This window comes from Drosophila obscura, unplaced genomic scaffold, assembly GCF_018151105.1.
Source record: "Drosophila obscura isolate BZ-5 IFL unplaced genomic scaffold, ASM1815110v1 contig_87, whole genome shotgun sequence".
In the NCBI taxonomy this organism is placed as follows: Eukaryota; Metazoa; Arthropoda; class Insecta; order Diptera; family Drosophilidae; genus Drosophila; species Drosophila obscura.
In genome coordinates this window covers 2,254,547-2,274,168 of record NW_024542880.1, presented here as the reverse complement: position 1 = coordinate 2,274,168, position 19,622 = coordinate 2,254,547, and the positions used below count along the sequence as shown (strand labels likewise).

Here is a 19,622-nt window from a genome sequence, read left to right as displayed (position 1 = left end):
TGTACCATTCAGATTCTACATCTTCTCCGCTAGGGGTTGCTCGCGCACTGAACGCGGCAGAGTGTGCGAGCGAGAAGGAAAATGAGTTGTGTTGTCGTGGACAGGAGGGGGCAGGGGAAGCAACTGAAAATTCGCCATTCTGGCTATAATTATGAACCGATCTGATTCAGATTCAGCAGTCTGGTAGATATGGGCATTCTCTACGATACTGCGTTTTTAGTTTTATCGTATCTTTAAAAATGTGCCTGCCACAGATTTTCGTTCTTTGTGGGGGCGGAAGGGGGCGGGGCGAAATTTTGAAATACATTTGTAACAGTGGGATATCACATGAGTCTGGAAACCAAATTTGGTTGCCCTAGCTCTTATAGTCTCTGAGATCTAGGCGCTCATCGAGACAGACAGACAGACAGACAGACAGACAGACGGACAGACAGACATGGCTATATCGACTCGGCTATTGATGCTGATCAAGAATATATATACTTTATGGGGTCGGAAACGTTTCCTTCTCTGCGTTACACACATCCACTTTTACCACAAATCTAATATACCCCTTAACTCTTTTTTGAGTACGGGTATAAAAAGAAGGGAGCTGGCGTGAAAAAATGGAGGGCCCCAGATGATGAGGGTTGATCCGGCCCTGAAATAGATCGAGTTTGGTTTTAAAGTTGTTATTTGTTTTTATTGTGTGTATTTACAGTGGGGACTTAGCCGAACAGAGGTGGCAAAATGAACGCTTTGAATAAAAAATAAATGTACACATCTAGAAGAAAATTTTCCAGAGCTTTAGCGAATCTAATTTTCAAGATAATTTAAGTTTAGGAGACATGACAGAGATATAAAAATGAAATGTAAAAAAATGTATTGAACCCTTGTTCACTTTATAATTTATCAAGCTGGGCCCACTGTGCGCATCTGTTGAGCGGTCTCGAGCTCGTTTCTTACGAACAAACGAAGCTGTCGGGCAGCGGGCTCGCGGTCAGAGACGAAGCATAGCCGAAAAGAGAATTGAAACCCCGCGCGCTCCCTCTGTCCATGGGGCGCACCGGTAAGCTTCGCCCTAGAACAGCTTTTTGGTCGCTCATGCAGCATCTTGGAATTGTATAGTCTTTGACATTATGGAGCGACGAATCAATAATAAATCTCTTTGGTAATGACTCCAGAAGATATGTATGACGCCCCAAAGGCAAAGAATGCGACGTCCGGTACACAAAAAAAAAAAATGGTTAACGGATGCGGTTAACCGCTGGATGGTCTGGTGCTGTTTTTCTTGGCATTGCGTTGGGCCGATACATCGCATACTATGATCAAATTTGGATATAAAAACATTTTGACTGACGTTATGCAACCATATGCTGAGTAAAACATGCCCTTGAGTTGGGTCTTTCAACAGGACAATGACCCGAAACACACCTCAAAATTGGTCAAGGATTGGTTCACAGAAAACAAGTTCAACGTTATGAATTGGCCAAGTCAGTCTCCTGACTTAACCCTATTGAAAACTTATGGGGAGACTTAAAACGGCGAATTGGAACAAAAACGTTTCGAAATGCCGAAAAATTGTGAGAATTTGTCCAAAAAACATGGTATGAGATTCCAGTGGAGACTTGCCGCAAACTTATTGCGAATATGCCTAAAAATCGCCAAAGTCATACAAAATAAGGGTGGCTATACCGGATACTAACATAGGATTATAAATAATACAAGAAAATTGAAAAATTTAGATACGCCTAAAGTTTTTAGCTTTTCAGAATTGCTGTACTTATTATATTGACCACCCTTTGCCTATGTTTTTTAGATAAAATTAATCAGAAACTATATATTTGAAGCGAAAATTACTTGTTACATTTTTTTATAAGTTAGTTAGTAATTAGTAATCTAAATGTAAGTTAGTAATCTAAAAGTTAAGTGGATTTGTTCTTTATGTTTTTTAGAAAAGTTTTTCGAGACGTGAAAGAAGAGCGTGTACTTATTATTTTGACCAGTAGTAATAGTGTATATTGGGTTTTAGTCAGGAGATTGACTTGGCCCATTCAAAACTTTTACCTTCTTCGCCATAACCAAGCCTTGACTAGCACTTTAGGTGTGTTTTGAGTCGTTGTTCTGTTGAAAGAGCCACCTCAAAGACTTGTTTTCCTTAGCATATGGTTGCGTAATGTCAGTCAATATGTTTGTATACCTGAATTTGGTCAAAGGATTAGTTTTACGATGTATCGGCTCAACGCTATGAAAAAAAAAACAGCCCCAGACCATAAGGCAACCGATCCCATGCTTAAACATTATTTTTGTACTGGACGTCGAATTACACTAGTCGACACGACGCACTATGGTCCCAATAACCACTTTTGTTGGCCAAAACCCATTTTTCAAAAGTTAAAAAATAACCGTGGTTTTGAAACACTCTGTATTAGAAAAAGAGTGCGCTTATAAGTTGCATACTAGAAATTTCCATAGATGGCGCCACATTTGCAAAATCAGCTGTGCAACCCAGCTGTTGTTGCTGAAAAGCATGCGCAGTGAAAAAGTGTCAATTTAATTAGTTTTAAATCTCTCATAAATTGAAAAATACGATTAGCTGATCAAATTTTTTGATTGAATCTTAATTTGTTGGGTTTTTACTACGTGTTTTGTATTGTTAACTGTATCTCGTAGTTGTGATGTCTTAGTACTTTTAGGTTAAAATGAGTCCTTTTTTTTTAGCCAATTTTGATTGAAAACTGATTTTTGAAAAGGTATATTTAGTGAGTCCCACCTAGTCCCACCTTGAAATCTATTGTGTGATGTAAATTAATAAATTCTTGTTGAAATGTATATAGTAAGAAATACCACATTTGACCACAAATCTTTTCATTAGTAGAATATAACCTCAAAATCAACAATACAGAGTTGTTTGGCGTTCTATCTTTTGCTAAAACTTCTTCCTATTGATTATATATATACAATACAAGAAACTAATTTGAAAAATCTTGTTTCGTTTTCGAGTTCTTAATTTTGGCCAACAAAAGTGGTTGTTGGGACCATAGTGCGACGATTCCCTCGTTGCCCAAAACGACTTTGTCTGATAGATTTCGGGATTTACCAATATAACGAATTATGGTTTTTTTTTAATGGGTTAGGTTTTTTTTAAAGATTTTTTTAAGATCTGGTATTTTTGTCATTTCAGAGGTAGTACTTCTATTTTTCACAAAATCTTATATCTGGTTGCAGTTCTGAAAATCTGACAAATGTAGCTATAAATCCGACCCAGAACACTTTGTAGCTGCAGCTTAACGTCTGGAAGATATAAAAGCTTTCAAATTCAAATTTGATAATCTTTGTGCGGTATTTTTTCCCGAAATTTTGACTTTAAAAACTCAGGCCAAGCCAAAAAAAATATTCCTTGGCAGGAATTTATGGTTGTAGATAGACACATAAATAAGGAGTCGTTTAAAGTATCGTTTGAAAGAATCGATGGATAAACCAGAGATTTACGGCTCTGAATGTTTCTTTTGTTCATTCAAAATAACTGGAATCGGGAGATCCATGAAAGGGGGTTACCCGAAGCAGCCTAGTCAAGGCTTTACGCTTCCTGCTCCTCCGTTGGAGGAAATACCGCCACTAAAACGCAAAAAGAGGATATGTCGTCTCCGTCGCATGGAACAACGGATTCAAGTAATGATCAATCAGGAGAATATAAATATTGCAAGCCTCTTTCACAGGAACAATTGAACGATTTGATGAGTATCCTGGATCTTCCTAAAAGTAGAGCGGAGCTTTTTAGATATTTTTTAAAGGATGCCCTTTTATTAAAGGAAGATGTCAAAATAACTAATTTCCGGACGGGTCATTTGGTTCACGCACAATTTTATATGACGAAGGATGACATGTGCGCTTGCCACGACATTTTCAGACTCTTCAAGCAACTGGGTGAAGCTTACGACCCAAAAGATTGGAGGTTATTTGTTGACAGCAGTAAGGAAAGTTTAAAGGCTGTTTTGTTACACAATGGAAACCAAAAGCCGTCTATTCCCATCGCCCATGCTGTTAACATGAAAGAAACATATCAAACAATGGCTAAATTGTTTGAAAAAAATATAATATATAAAAAACACCAATCGTTCGTTCTCTTTCGTAGTGACCAGACGTGTTTTTGTTTTGCGCTCCGCATTTTCCTTTTGTTTAACTTAAACAGCCGGTGTTTTTTATCTATAATTTAACTCTCTAACTAACTTACATTAAAATCATACTTTTACCGCGGGTGCATGCCTGATAATTGTGTAAAAACACAACTTATTTAATAAATTTTGTGCGTCGGTTAGTCGTGTGTTTGTGTTGTTGCTTTTCGTAAGTACGCCCTCTCATTACATTTAGCCGCTCTTTGTCGTAGTTATTGCCTTCTATCACTCTCTCTATCACCTAACTCTCAATAACTGTTTTTTCGCTCTCGCTCTTGTAACTTTTTGTGCAGTAACGCTCTCACTTATAAGCTGTTGCTGCAACCACTCTCCTCTCTCTCTTTTTTTTTCCGATTTCGCTTTAAGAATTTGCTCTGCACAGTGGTCTGATTGCTATTTGTTTTGAACTTTTTTTTCCCGAAGTAAAAAAAAATAAAAGACATAAATATGGAATTTTCTGTCGTCTGTGCCAAAAAAACCTGCAAGAAGCAGATCACCCATGACCAGCCCAATATCCCCTGCTGGCTTTGCGAAAGCCTAGTGCACGCAAAATGTGTAGGGATCTCGGCCGTGTAAGAGACGCCATTTCCCAAAACAACGGCCCTACATTATAGTTGTGAGGAATGCCGTGCTGTGGAAAACGACATGCGTTCGTTCATGAGGCAAAAGCGGAGTGGCTTCAAAGAGCTGATCGTAGGCTTTAAACAGCAGTATGATCGGCTCTTGGCCATGAACACTCAGTTCAGCAGTTTACAGATGCTGGCTGGGTCTCCGATGCGCAAGAAGTCTACTCCGCGGGAGGCAGTGCCGACTGCCTCATGTCCGCCGGCATCTGAAAAACTTACTCGACCACTCCCTAGTGCAGCAGTTGATTACGTTTGCTACTCCAAGGGCAACGAATGCGTCACTTCGGAGAGTATGCAGTTAGAAATGTCTGTAGAGTCCGTGTCCATCGAGTCCGTGTCCATTGAGTCCGCACCCAACCCCTTAACTATCCCATCAGTTTTGCTCCCACCAGCTAACAGATGTCCAGGAACACCGGATACTACCATCACAGGTACTAGGCCTGTGGTGCCAAAACCACTGGTGGGACTCCCACCAAAGCGACAAGTTTTTGTCTCGCGGCTAGCCCCTGACCTCGCATCCAATGATGTGACCGCTTTTATACAAAGCAAAATAAAAGCCGTCGGCTTAAAGGTGGAAAAATTTAACTTTTCTTACGCCAGGAGATATCTTCCTTCAAGATAAGCGTTTCCCCAACTCAATTTGAAACCATTTGTTCCGCCAAGTTTTGACCAGAGCATTTGGTGGTTAAAGAGTTTAAGGCTAAGAAAAAGAATAGGCCCCCCATTACTCTTCCTAGCATTCAGACCAGTGCTCCATCTCCATCCTCATCTTCCACCTCTACTTCCACCCATCCAAAAAACTAACTTCCTCTCTTGTAGTTACCTACCAGAATGCTAGAGGCTTGCGTAGTAAGCTCAGCACTCTTTCCCTTGAGAGTCTCGCATTCTCATCCCACGTTATTAAGTTCACCGAGACCTGGCTAAAGCCGGACATCCCTTAGTTCCGAAGTTTTGGCAGGTCGGTACACAATTTTTAGAAATGACTTTTCGTCTCGACGTGGAGGTGGGGTCCTTATTGCAGTGGACTCAATCTTCACGTCGGAACATTTCATGGTCCAGGTTCAACAAGACCTGGAACTCCTGTGCGTAAAACTGATTCTCCCAGGCTTTTCCATTTTCATTACTTGCTTGTATATTCCACCTTCCTCGGATATCTTAATATACGAGCATCACCTGTCCGCTTTAAAAACTGTTTCTTCCTCGCTATCAGATAAAGACCATATGATAGTTCTTGGTGATTTTAATTTGCCAGGTGCTGTTTGGTCTTCGGTAAACGAGTCTAATAACCTTGTGCCCATGTCACGACACGACTTTATCGACGGCTTGCTAGACCTATCCCTGTTTCAAGTCAACCATGTGAAAAATCCTTGGTCCGATTGCTTGATCTGTGCTTTGTCCTCGGATCCGACCATAGCGTTGTTAACCCGAGCCCTTCCGCTCAGTATACCTGAAAACTCCTACCATCCTACATTCGAAGTGTCAGTCGATATTGGCCCTACTGTATTGGATCGAATGGGTAGGCTATCTGAACGTGTCCGCTGCTTTTGTAAAGCCGAGTTTATGAAGCTTAATAACCTTATTAGGGATTTTGATTGGTCCGCTCTGTACTTGTGCACTGACGTTATGAAAGGCACACACATTTTTTACAATGTACTTGACACATTTTTTGATTCTTGTGTCCCACTTTCTTGTCCGGTTAGATCTGGAAAGCCTCCTTGGTTTACCAAGGAGTTATCCAGTCTAAAAAATTTAAAATCAAGACTTTATAAAAAATTTCGAGAAGTTGGGAGACCTCTTCTCTTTCTCACTATGTAATAGCTCGGTCAAATTTCTCCGTTCTTAACGCTCAATGCTATAAGAACTACCTATCTCGATGCAGGATACGATTTTCACAGGACCCTAAACAGTTTTACAGCTTCGTAAATAGTAAGCGTAGAACGTCCGCACATCCATCCTCGTTATCTTTTCTCAATATGTCAGCAAACAATGATCAGGCAATTGCCGATCTTTTAGCCAAATTTTTCCAAACAACCTATTCTCATGAAAGCTACTCGGGTCAGCCGTATCCGTACAGTTTACCAAGGTCGAATGGCATCTTCAGCCCCTTGTTAAATGAAAGCTCACTGCTTCATGATCTTCGACTAGTTAAGCCGGTGTTTTTACCAGGTCCCGACGGAGTTCCCGGCTGTGTACTTAGGTACTGTGCAGACGCTCTGTGTGGACCCTTGCTTAAACTATTCACCCTATCCATTAACTCTTCATGCTTCCCCCCCATCTGGAAGGAATCTTTTATTATTCCGCTCCATAAGAAAGGGAGCAAGTCTGATGCAAATAATTATAGAGGTATATCTAAGTTATCCGCTATTCCTAAAATGTTTGAAAAAATTTTAACTCCGCACTTACAACATCTCTGCAAATCACTTATATCTCCGTCCCAGCACAGATTTATAAGGCGACGATCAACAAACACAAATTTATTAGAGTTTACCTCTTTTATCATTAAAGGCTTTCAAGGTTACTTGCAGAAGGATGTCATTTACACTGATTTTAGTAAAGCATTCGATTCTGTAAACCATTCCCTTTTAGCACAAAAACTTGATCTTTTAGGGTTTCCGCCTAATCTTTTGAGATGGATTTCTAGCTACCTTCGTTCTAGGTCTCAAAGAGTCCTCTTCAAAAACTCCTTCTCTTCACCTGTTAAGGTTACTTCTGGAGTACCACAGGGCAGTCATCTAGGCCCCCTACTATTCACACTCTTTATTAATGATCTGCCTTCAGTATTAACAAACTCTCGAGTACTCATGTATGCGGATGATGTTAAACTTTGTGTCCAGTATAAGGACATTTCATTTCACTCTCGCTTGCAATCCGATCTCAATAACTTTCAGTCATGGTGTTGTGCAAATATGTTACACCTAAATGCCTCGAAATGCAAAGTAATGACATTTCATTGCTCCAGCCCCCTATTGGCTCCTTATAGCCTCTGCGATGGTTCTTTTGAGAGAATTACCTTGGTTGATCTTGTGGTGTTAAATTAGACCCAAAGTTAAAGTTTTCTGAACACATTTCTACCATGGTAAATAAGGCCATGGGTGTGCTTGGGTTTATAAAGAGGTGGTCAAAGGAATTTGACGACCCCTATATAACGAAGACTCTCTATATCTCGCTTGTTCGTCCGATTTTAGAATACGGCTCTTGTGTATGGTGCCCCTAGTACAAAGTACACCAGGACCGTATAGAAGTGCAGAAAAACTTTTTACTTTTTGCTCTGCGTGGCCTTAACTGGGATGCAGGTGTGAGACTGCCATCTTATCCTCGTAGATTGCTTTTAATAAACCTTGCAACCTTAGTTAGTCGTAGAAAAATGCTTGGTGAGATTTTTATGCACAACCTGATCAAGGGTGATGTAGATAGCCCTGACTTGTTGAGCCGCATAAACTTTACGATTCCTATTAGATCTACTAGAAACTTCATTCCTCTTTTCCTTCCGCTTTGTAGATCAAATTATTCCCTGCACGAACCCTTTAGGGACCTATGTTCGGCCTTTAAATCCCTCTACCATATAATATCCACTACTGATTCCCTTCCTCTTCTTAAATCACTAATACTAACATACCTTTCCAGTAACTAGTACTATTTCTTAGCTATCTTTTCATGTCTAGCTCTTTGAGTTGTGTTTAGCTCTAATTTTCCTCGAATTTTAGTCTAACCCCTATCTTTCCTGCATGCTCGTGATCGGTTCGGTAACACGCGTCGCGCGTCATGCGGCAGCGCCCCTAGGTCGGTTGGGCGCGGGTTCCGCGCGTAACAGGCTTCGGCTTGGTGTCGCATGGGCCACTTGATGGTGCAGTCATTGCATATCAACGTCCAGACAAGGTCGCGTGTGACTTAAAAGTCGTAGCCATGCTAACGGGATTGCAAGGTGACACAAAATACTGCTTTGATCTTAAATGTTTAATTTAATTGTTAACCATTTGCAGCAGTATTGTAGACTATTTCTCTTGCTCCGAACGGTCTCATTTTTAAGCATGAATTGAATGTACACATGGTATTCAAGAAAACGACTAAATCTATATCCGTGACGATAAGAAGACCGTTAAATAGTTCTGGTGGTGTCTCAATTTCGGGCAGTTGAACTTTTTCTAATGCGCAACACATTCCATCTGACTCATGCTGGAATTATAGCGGGAGTTTGTTATTAAACGACAAAGCATTGTAGCTGAGTCAAAAATAACCGCTTCTGCTGCAATTTCTACAAACCATGCGATCTCTCTTCAGAGGGCAAAAACACTGGTGCAATTGCTGACTATCACAATTGCCCAATAACACAATATCATATTAAATGCAAATTAATTCAATATTAATTCCAATCCCCTTTTACCATATTCTTACTAGGCTCAGCACTTTCTGTACCTTTTGATACCTATAAAAAGAATTTAAGTTTGTTGAATCAGTATCAGACACAGTACCATCACTGCCTGTTCACTCGTTCTCTACAACTGCAATCATCAGAGGCTGTCGCTGTGTCTTCAGACCCTCATTTGCTCACCGTAGGAAGCCCTATCCGCAGTCCAACTGGTTCAAGTTCTAGTTGCGACGACAAAATTGTAAACGGTTTATGTACCGTTTGCATAACAAATCACACACACACAAACATACATTAACAATAAACGAGAAGGAACGTGTGAGTCGCTTCTGGGGACGCGACTCTATTTATACCCGTACTCAGTCAGTATATACATTTTTGAACTTATGATTTTTTAGAATTAAAAAAAAACTTACATTTTACATTTTTTTGCTACATCTGTTATATTCATCTACAATGTATATTATACATCTAACATGAAGATTATACATCTTCTTTCGCTAGATGGCGCTTACACACTGAACGCGGCAAAAAATAAAATTGTGCCTGCCACAGACTTTCGCCCTTTGTGGGGGCGAAAGGGGACGTGGCGAAATTTTGTAATACACTTGTAGCAGTGTGATATCACATGAGCCTGGAAACCAGTTGCCCCAGCTATTATAGTCTCTGAGATCCAGGCGCTCAACAAGACGGACGGACGGACAGACACGGCTATGTCGATTCGGCTATTGATGCTGATCAAGAATATATCTACTTTATGGGGTCGGAAACGTTTCCTTCTCTGCGTTACACACATCCACTTTTACCACAAATCTAATATACCCCTTAACTCTTTTTTGAGTACGGGTATAAAAAGAAGGGAGCTGGCGTGAAAAAATGGAGGGCCCCAGATGATGAGGGTTGATCCGGCCCTGAATAGATCGAGTTTGGTTTTAAAGTTGTTATTTGTTTTTATTGTGTGTATTTACAGTGGGGACTCAGCCGAACAGAGGTGGCAAAATGAACGCTTTGAATAAAAAATAAATGTACACATCTAGAAGAAAATTTTCCAGAGCTTTAGCGAATCTAATTTTCAAGATAATTTAAGTTTAGGAGACATGAGCAGAGATATAAAAATGAAATGTAAAAAAATGTATTGAACCCTTGTTCACTTTATAATTTATCAAGCTGGGCCCACTGTGCGCATCTGTTGAGCGGTCTCGAGCTCGTTTCTTACGAACAAACGAAGCTGTCGGGCAGCGGGCTCGCGGTCAGAGACGAAGCATAGCCGAAAAGAGAATTGAAACCCCGCGCGCTCCCTCTGTCCATGGGGCGCACCGGTAGCTTCGCCCTAGAACAGCTTTTTGGTCGCTCATGCAGCATCTTGGAATTGTATAGTCTTTGACATTATGGAGCGACGAATCAATAATAAATCTCTTTGGTAATAACTCCAGAAGATATGTATGACGCCCCAAAGGCAAAGAATGCGACGTCCGGTACACAAAAAAAAAAAATGGTTAACGGATGCGGTTAACCGCTGGATGGTCTGGTGCTGTTTTTCTTGGCATTGCGTTGGGCCGATACATCGCATACTATGATCAAATTTGGATATAAAAACATTTTGACTGACGTTATGCAACCATATGCTGAGTAAAACATGCCCTTGAGTTGGGTCTTTCAACAGGACAATGACCCGAAACACACCTCAAAATTGGTCAAGGATTGGTTCACAGAAAACAAGTTCAACGTTATGAATTGGCCAAGTCAGTCTCCTGACTTAACCCTATTGAAAACTTATGGGGAGACTTAAAACGGCGAATTGGAACAAAAACGTTTCGAAATGCCGAAAAATTGTGAGAATTTGTCCAAAAAACATGGTATGAGATTCCAGTGGAGACTTGCCGCAAACTTATTGCGAATATGCCTAAAAATCGCCAAAGTCATACAAAATAAGGGTGGCTATACCGGATACTAACATAGGATTATAAATAATACAAGAAAATTGAAAAATTTAGATACGCCTAAAGTTTTTAGCTTTTCAGAATTGCTGTACTTATTATATTGACCACCCTTTGCCTATGTTTTTTAGATAAAATTAATCAGAAACTATATATTTGAAGCGAAAATTACTTGTTACATTTTTTTATAAGTTAGTTAGTAATTAGTAATCTAAATGTAAGTTAGTAATCTAAAAGTTAAGTGGATTTGTTCTTTATGTTTTTTAGAAAAGTTTTTCGAGACGTGAAAGAAGAGCGTGTACTTATTATTTTGACCAGTAGTAATAGTGTATATTGGGTTTTAGTCAGGAGATTGACTTGGCCCATTCAAAACTTTTACCTTCTTCGCCATAACCAAGCCTTGACTAGCACTTAGGTGTGTTTTGAGTCGTTGTTCTGTTGAAAGAGCCACCTCAAAGACTTGTTTTCCTTAGCATATGGTTGCATAATGTCAGTCAATATGTTTGTATACCTGAATTTGGTCAAAGGATTAGTTTTACGATGTATCGGCTCAACGCTATGAAAAAAAAAACAGCCCCAGACCATAAGGCAACCGATCCCATGCTTAAACATTATTTTTGTACTGGACGTCGAATTACACTAGTCGACACGACGCACTATGGTCCCAATGACCACTTTTGTTGGCCAAAACCCATTTTTCAAAAGTTAAAAAATAACCGTGGTTTTGAAACACTCTGTATTAGAAAAAGAGTGCGCTTATAAGTTGCATACCAGAAATTTCCATAGATGGCGCCACATTTGCAAAATCAGCTGTGCAACCCAGCTGTTGTTGCTGAAAAGCATGCGCAGTGAAAAAGTGTCAATTTAATTAGTTTTAAATCTCTCATAAATTGAAAAATACGATTAGCTGATCAAATTTTTTGATTGAATCTTAATTTGTTGGGTTTTTACTACGTGTTTTGTATTGTTAACTGTATCTCGTAGTTGTGATGTCTTAGTACTTTTAGGTTAAAATGAGTCCTTTTTTTTTAGCCAATTTTGATTGAAAACTGATTTTTGAAAAGGTATATTTAGTGAGTCCCACCTAGTCCCACCTTGAAATCTATTGTGTGATGTAAATTAATAAATTCTTGTTGAAATGTATATAGTAAGAAATACCACATTTGACCACAAATCTTTTCATTAGTAGAATATAACCTCAAAATCAACAATACAGAGTTGTTTGGCGTTCTATCTTTTGCTAAAACTTCTTCCTATTGATTATATATATACAATACAAGAAACTAATTTGAAAAATCTTGTTTCGTTTTCGAGTTCTTAATTTTGGCCAACAAAAGTGGTTGTTGGGACCATAGTGCGACGATTCCCTCGTTGCCCAAAACGACTTTGTCTGATAGATTTCGGGATTTACCAATATAACGAATTATGGTTTTTTTTTAATGGGTTAGGTTTTTTTTAAAGATTTTTTTAAGATCTGGTATTTTTGTCATTTCAGAGGTAGTACTTCTATTTTTCACAAAATCTTATATCTGGTTGCAGTTCTGAAAATCTGACAAATGTAGCTATAAATCCGACCCAGAACACTTTGTAGCTGCAGCTTAACGTCTGGAAGATATAAAAGCTTTCAAATTCAAATTTGATAATCTTTGTGCGGTATTTTTTCCCGAAATTTTGACTTTAAAAACTCAGGCCAAGCCAAAAAAAATATTCCTTGGCAGGAATTTATGGTTGTAGATAGACACATAAATAAGGAGTCGTTTAAAGTATCGTTTGAAAGAATCGATGGATAAACCAGAGATTTACGGCTCTGAATGTTTCTTTTGTTCATTCAAAATAACTGGAATCGGGAGATCCATGAAAGGGGGTTACCCGAAGCAGCCTAGTCAAGGCTTTACGCTTCCTGCTCCTCCGTTGGAGGAAATACCGCCACTAAAACGCAAAAAGAGGATATGTCGTCTTCGTCGCATGGAACAACGGATTCAAGTAATGATCAATCAGGAGAATATAAATATTGCAAGCCTCTTTCACAGGAACAATTGAACGATTTGATGAGTATCCTGGATCTTCCTAAAAGTAGAGCGGAGCTTTTTAGATATTTTTTAAAGGATGCCCTTTTATTAAAGGAAGATGTCAAAATAACTAATTTCCGGACGGGTCATTTGGTTCACGCACAATTTTATATGACGAAGGATGACATGTGCGCTTGCCACGACATTTTCAGACTCTTCAAGCAACTGGGTGAAGCTTACGACCCAAAAGATTGGAGGTTATTTGTTGACAGCAGTAAGGAAAGTTTAAAGGCTGTTTTGTTACACAATGGAAACCAAAAGCCGTCTATTCCCATCGCCCATGCTGTTAACATGAAAGAAACATATCAAACAATGGCTAAATTGTTTGAAAAAAATATAATATATAAAAAACACCAATCGTTCGTTCTCTTTCGTAGTGACCAGGCGTGTTTTTGTTTTGCGCTCCGCATTTTTCCTTTTGTTTAACTTAAACAGCCGGTGTTTTTTATCTATAATTTAACTCTCTAACTAACTTACATTAAAATCATACTTTTACCGCGGGTGCATGCCTGATAATTGTGTAAAAACACAACTTATTTAATAAATTTTGTGCGTCGGTTAGTCGTGTGTTTGTGTTGTTGCTTTCTGTAAGTACGCCCTCTCATTACATTTAGCCGCTCTTTGTCGTAGTTATTGCCTTCTATCACTCTCTCTATCACCTAACTCTCAATAACTGTTTTTTCGCTCTCGCTCTTGTAACTTTTTGTGCAGTAACGCTCTCACTTATAAGCTGTTGCTGCAACCACTCTCCTCTCTCTCTTTTTTTTTCCGATTTCGCTTTAAGAATTTGCTCTGCACAGTGGTCTGATTGCTATTTGTTTTGAACTTTTTTTCCCGAAGTAAAAAAAAAATAAAAGACATAAATATGGAATTTTCTGTCGTCTGTGCCAAAAAAACCTGCAAGAAGCAGATCACCCATGACCAGCCCAATATCCCCTGCTGGCTTTGCGAAAGCCTAGTGCACGCAAAATGTGTAGGGATCTCGGGCCGTGTAGGAGACGCCATTTCCCAAAACAACGGCCCTACATTATAGTTGTGAGGAATGCCGTGCTGTGGAAAACGACATGCGTTCGTTCATGAGGCAAAAGCGGAGTGGCTTCAAAGAGCTGATCGTAGGCTTTAAACAGCAGTATGATCGGCTCTTGGCCATGAACACTCAGTTCAGCAGTTTACAGATGCTGGCTGAGTCTCCGATGCGCAAGAAGTCTACTCCGCGGGAGTAGTGCCGACTGCCTCATGTCCGCCGGCATCTGAAAAACTTACTCCGACCACTCCCTTAGTGCAGCAGTTGATTACGTTTGCTACTCCAAGGGCAACGAATGCGTCACTTCGGAGAGTATGCAGTTAGAAATGTCTGTAGAGTCCGTGTCCATCGAGTCCGTGTCCATCGAGTCCGCACCCAACCCCTTAACTATCCCATCAGTTTTGCTCCCACCAGCTAACAGATGTCCAGGAACACCGGATACTACCATCACAGGTACTAGGCCTGTGGTGCCAAAACCACTGGTGGGACTCCCACCAAAGCGACAAGTTTTTGTCTCGCGGCTAGCCCCTGACCTCGCATCCAATGATGTGACCGCTTTTATACAAAGCAAAATAAAAGCCGTCGGCTTAAAGGTGGAAAAATTTAACTTTTCTTACGCCAGGGAGATATCTTCCTTCAAGATAAGCGTCTCCCCAACTCAATTTGAAACCATTTGTTCCGCCAAGTTTTGACCAGAGCATTTGGTGGTTAAAGAGTTTAAGGCTAAGAAAAAGAATAGGCCCCCCATTACTCTTCCTAGCATTCAGACCAGTGCTCCATCTCCATCCTCATCTTCCACCTCTACTCTCCACCCATCCAAAAAACTAACTTCCTCTCTTGTAGTTACCTACCAGAATGCTAGAGGCTTGCGTAGTAAGCTCAGCACTCTTTTCCTTGAGAGTCTCGCATTCTCATCCCACGTTATTAAGTTCACCGAGACCTGGCTAAAGCCGGACATCCCTAGTTCCGAAGTTTTGGCAGGTCGGTACACAATTTTTAGAAATGACTTTTCGTCTCGACGTGGAGGTGGGGTCCTTATTGCAGTGGACTCAATCTTCACGTCGGAACATTTCATGGTCCAGGTTCAACAAGACCTGGAATTCCTGTGCGTAAAACTGATTCTCCCAGGCTTTTCCATTTTCATTACTTGCTCGTATATTCCACCTTCCTCGGATATCTTAATATACGAGCATCACCTGTCCGCTTTAAAAACTGTTTCTTCCTCGCTATCAGATAAAGACCATATGATAGTTCTTGGTGATTTTAATTTGCCAGATGCTGTTTGGTCTTCGGTAAACGAGTCTAATAACCTTGTGTCCATGTCACGACACGACTTTATCGACGGCTTGCTAGACCTATCCCTGTCTCAAGTCAACCATGTGAAAAATTCCTTGGGTCGATTGCTTGATCTGTGCTTTGTCTCGGATCCGACCATAGCGTTGTTAACCCGAGCCCTTCCGCTCAGTATACCTGAAAACTCCTACCATCCTACATTCGAAGTGTCAGTCGATATTGGCCCTACTGTATTGGATCGAATGGGTAGGCTATCTGAACGTGTCCGCTGCTTTTGTAAAGCCGAGTTTATGAAGCTTAATAACCTTATTAGGGATTTTGATTGGTCCGCTCTGTACTTGTGCACTGACGTTATGAAAGGCACACACATTTTTTACAATGTACTTGACACATTTTTTGATTCTTGTGTCCCACTTTCTTGTCCGGTTAGATCTGGAAAGCCTCCTTGGTTTACCAAGGAGTTATCCAGTCTAAAAAATTTAAAATCAAGACTTTATAAAAAATTTCGAGAAGTTGGTTCTCCCCTCTTTCTCACTATGTAATAGCTCGGTCAAATTTCTCCGTTCTTAACGCTCAATGCTATAAGAACTACCTATCTCGATGCAGGATACGATTTTCACAGGACCCTAAACAGTTTTACAGCTTCGTAAATAGTAAGCGTAGAACGTCCGCACATCCATCCTCGTTATCTTTTCTCAATATGTCAGCAAACAATGATCAGGCAATTGCCGATCTTTTAGCCAAATTTTTCCAAACAACCTATTCTCATGAAAGCTACTCTGGTCAGCCGTATCCGTACAGTTTACCAAGGTCGAATGGCATCTTCAGCCCCTTGTTAAATGAAAGCTCACTGCTTCATGATCTTCGACTAGTTAAGCCGGTGTTTTTACCAGGTCCCGACGGAGTTCCCGGCTGTGTACTTAGGTACTGTGCAGACGCGCCTCTGTGTGGACCCTTGCTTAAACTATTCACCCTACCATTAACTCTCATGCTTCCCCCCATCTGGAAGGAATCTTTTATTATTCCTCCATAAGAAGGGAGCAAGTCTATGCAAATAATTATAGAGGTTATCTAAGTTATCCGCTATCCTAAAATGTTTGAAAAAATTTTAACTCCGCACTTACAACATCTCTGCAAATCACTTATATCTCCCCAGCACAGATTTATAGGCGACGATCAACAAACACAAATTTATTAGAGTTTACCTCTTTTATCATTAAAGGCTTTCAAGGTTACTTGCAGAAGGAGTCATTTACACTGATTTTGTAAAGCTTCGATTTGTAAACCATTCCCTTTTAGCACAAAAACTTGATCTTTTAGGGTTCCGCCTAATCTTTTAGATGGATTTCTAGCTACCTTCGTTCTAGGTCTAAGAGTCTCTTCAACTCCTTCTCACCTGTTAAGTTACTTCTGATCCACAGGGCAGTCATCTAGGCCCCCTACTATTCACACTCTTTATTAATGATCTGCCTTCAGTATTAACAAACTCTCGGTACTCATGTATGCGGATGATGTTAAACTTTGTGTCCAGTATAAGGACATTTCATTTCACTCTCGCTTGCAATCCGATCTCAATAACTTTCAGTCATGGTGTTGTGCAATATGTTACACCTAAATGCCTCGAAATGCAAAGTAATGACATTTCATTGCTCCAGCCCCCTATTGGCTCCTTATAGCCTCTGCGATGGTTCTTTTGAGGATTACCTTGGTTGACTTGTGGTGTTAATTGACCCAAGTTAAAGTTTTCTGAACACATTTCTACCATGGTAATAAGGCCATGGGGTGTTGGGTTTATAGGGTGGTAAGAATTTGACGACCCCATAACGAAGACTCTCTATATTCGCTTGTTCGCCATTTTAGATACGGTCTTGTGTGGTGCCCCTAGTACAGTACACCAGGACCGTATAGAAGTGCAGAAAAACTTTTTACTTTTTGCTCTGCGTGGCCTTAACTGGGATGCAGGTGTGAGACTGCCATCTTATCCTCGTAGATTGCTTTTAATAAACTTGCAACCTTAGTTAGTCGTAGAAAAATGCTTGGTGAGATTTTTATGCACAACCTGATCAGGGTGATGTAGATAGCCCGACTTGTTGAGCCGCATAAACTTTACGATTCCTATCAGTCTCTAGAAACTTCATTCCTCTTTTCCTTCCGCTTTGTAGATCAAATTATTCCCTGCACGAACCCTTTAGGGACCTATGTTCGGCCTTTAAATCCCTCTACCATATAATATCCACTACTGATTCCCTTCCTCTTCTTAAATCACTAATACTAACATACCTTTCCAGTAACTAGTACTATTTCTTAGCTATCTTTTCATGTCTAGCTCTTTGAGTTGTGTTTGCTCTAATTTTCCTCCAATTTTAGTCTAACCCCTATCTTTCCTGCATGCTCGTGATCGGTTCGGTAACACGCGTCGCGCGTCATCCGGGTTGGAGCGCGGGTTCCGCGCGTAACAGGCTTCGGCTTGGTGTCGCATGGGCCACTTGATGGTGCAGTCATTGCATATCAACGTCCAGACAAGGTCGCGTGTGACTTAAAAGTCGTAGCCATGCTAACGGGATTGAAGGTGACACAAAATACTGCTTTGATCTTAAATGTTTAATTTAATTGTTAACCATTTGCAGCAGTATTGTGACTATTTCTCTTGCTCCGACGGTCTCATTTTTAAGCATGAATTGAATGTCACATGGTATTCAAGAAAACGACTAAATCTATATCCGTGACGATAAGAAGACCGTTAAATAGTTCTGGTGGTGTCTCAATTTCGGGCAGTTGAACTTTTTCTAATGCGCAACACATTCCATCTGACTCATGCTGGAATTATAGCGGGAGTTTGTTATTAAACGACAAAGCATTGTAGCTGAGTCAAAAATAACCGCTTCTGCTGCAATTTCTACAAACCATGCGATCCTCTTCAGAGGGCAAAAACCTGGTGCAATTGCTGACTATCACAATTGCCAATAACACAATATCATATTAAATGCAAATTAATTCAATATTAATTCCAATCCCCTTTTACCATATTCTTACTAGGCTCAGCACTTTCTGTACCTTTTGATACCTATAAAAAGAATTTAAGTTTGTTGAATCAGTATCAGACACAGTACCATCACTGCCTGTTCACTCGTTCTCTACAACTGCAATCATCAGAGGCTGTCGCTGTGTCTTCAGACCCTCATTTGCTCACCGTAGGAAGCCCTATCCGCAGTCCAACTGGTTCAGTTCTAGTTCGACGACAAAATTGTAAACGGTTTATGTACCGTTTGCATAACAAATCACACACACACAAACATACATTAACAATAAACGAGAAGGAACGTGTGAGTCGCTTCTGGGGACGCGACTCTATTTATACCCGTACTCAGTCAGTATATACATTTTTGAACTTATGATTTTTTAAATTAAAAAAAAACTTACATTTTACATTTTTTTCTACATCTGTTATATTCATCTACAATGTATATTATACATCTAACATGAAGATTATACATCTTCTTTCGCTAGATGGCGCTTACACACTGAACGCGGCAAAAAATAAAATTGTGCCTGCCACAGACTTTCGCCCTTTGTGGGGCGAAAGGGGACGTGGCGAAATTTTGTATACACTTGTAGCAGTGTGATATCACATGAGCCTGGAAACCAGTTGCCCCAGCTATTATAGTCTCTGAGATCCAGGCGCTCAACAAGACGGACGGACGGACAGACACGGCTATGTCGATTCGGCTATTGATGCTGATCAAGAATATATCTACTTTATGGGGTCGGAAACGTTTCCTTCTCTGCGTTACACACATCCACTTTTACCACAAATTTAATATCTCTTTTTGAGTACGGGTATAAAAACGAGTTACAACGGTCCTTGTAAGTCTCTTCTGTGGACGCGACTATACCCGTACTCAGTCAGTATATCAACTTTTTTTGTCGATATTCAATTTTTCAATTGTCAATTTTACGAAAGATAATAATTTTGTATCTATTTTATCTATTTTAACCTTATTGGAATTTACAATAATAAAAAAAATATTTTTGTTTCTTTCATATTTTGGTCCATCGTTTTTGTTCTCATTATAACTGCGGCAGAGCTGTTTTGGCTGTTTTATGTGCGAGGTTGCGACACAAATCGGTCGTACGTACCTGTTGCGCAAGCCGG

General features: G+C 40.1%; 1 protein-coding gene across 2 annotated transcripts in view; it reads right to left on the bottom strand.

The window, feature by feature from the left end:
• LOC111079117 (diphosphomevalonate decarboxylase) overlaps window positions 1–19,622 on the bottom strand; it is a 50,389-nt gene that overhangs the window by 11,294 nt on the left and 19,473 nt on the right. The window lies entirely within an intron of this gene.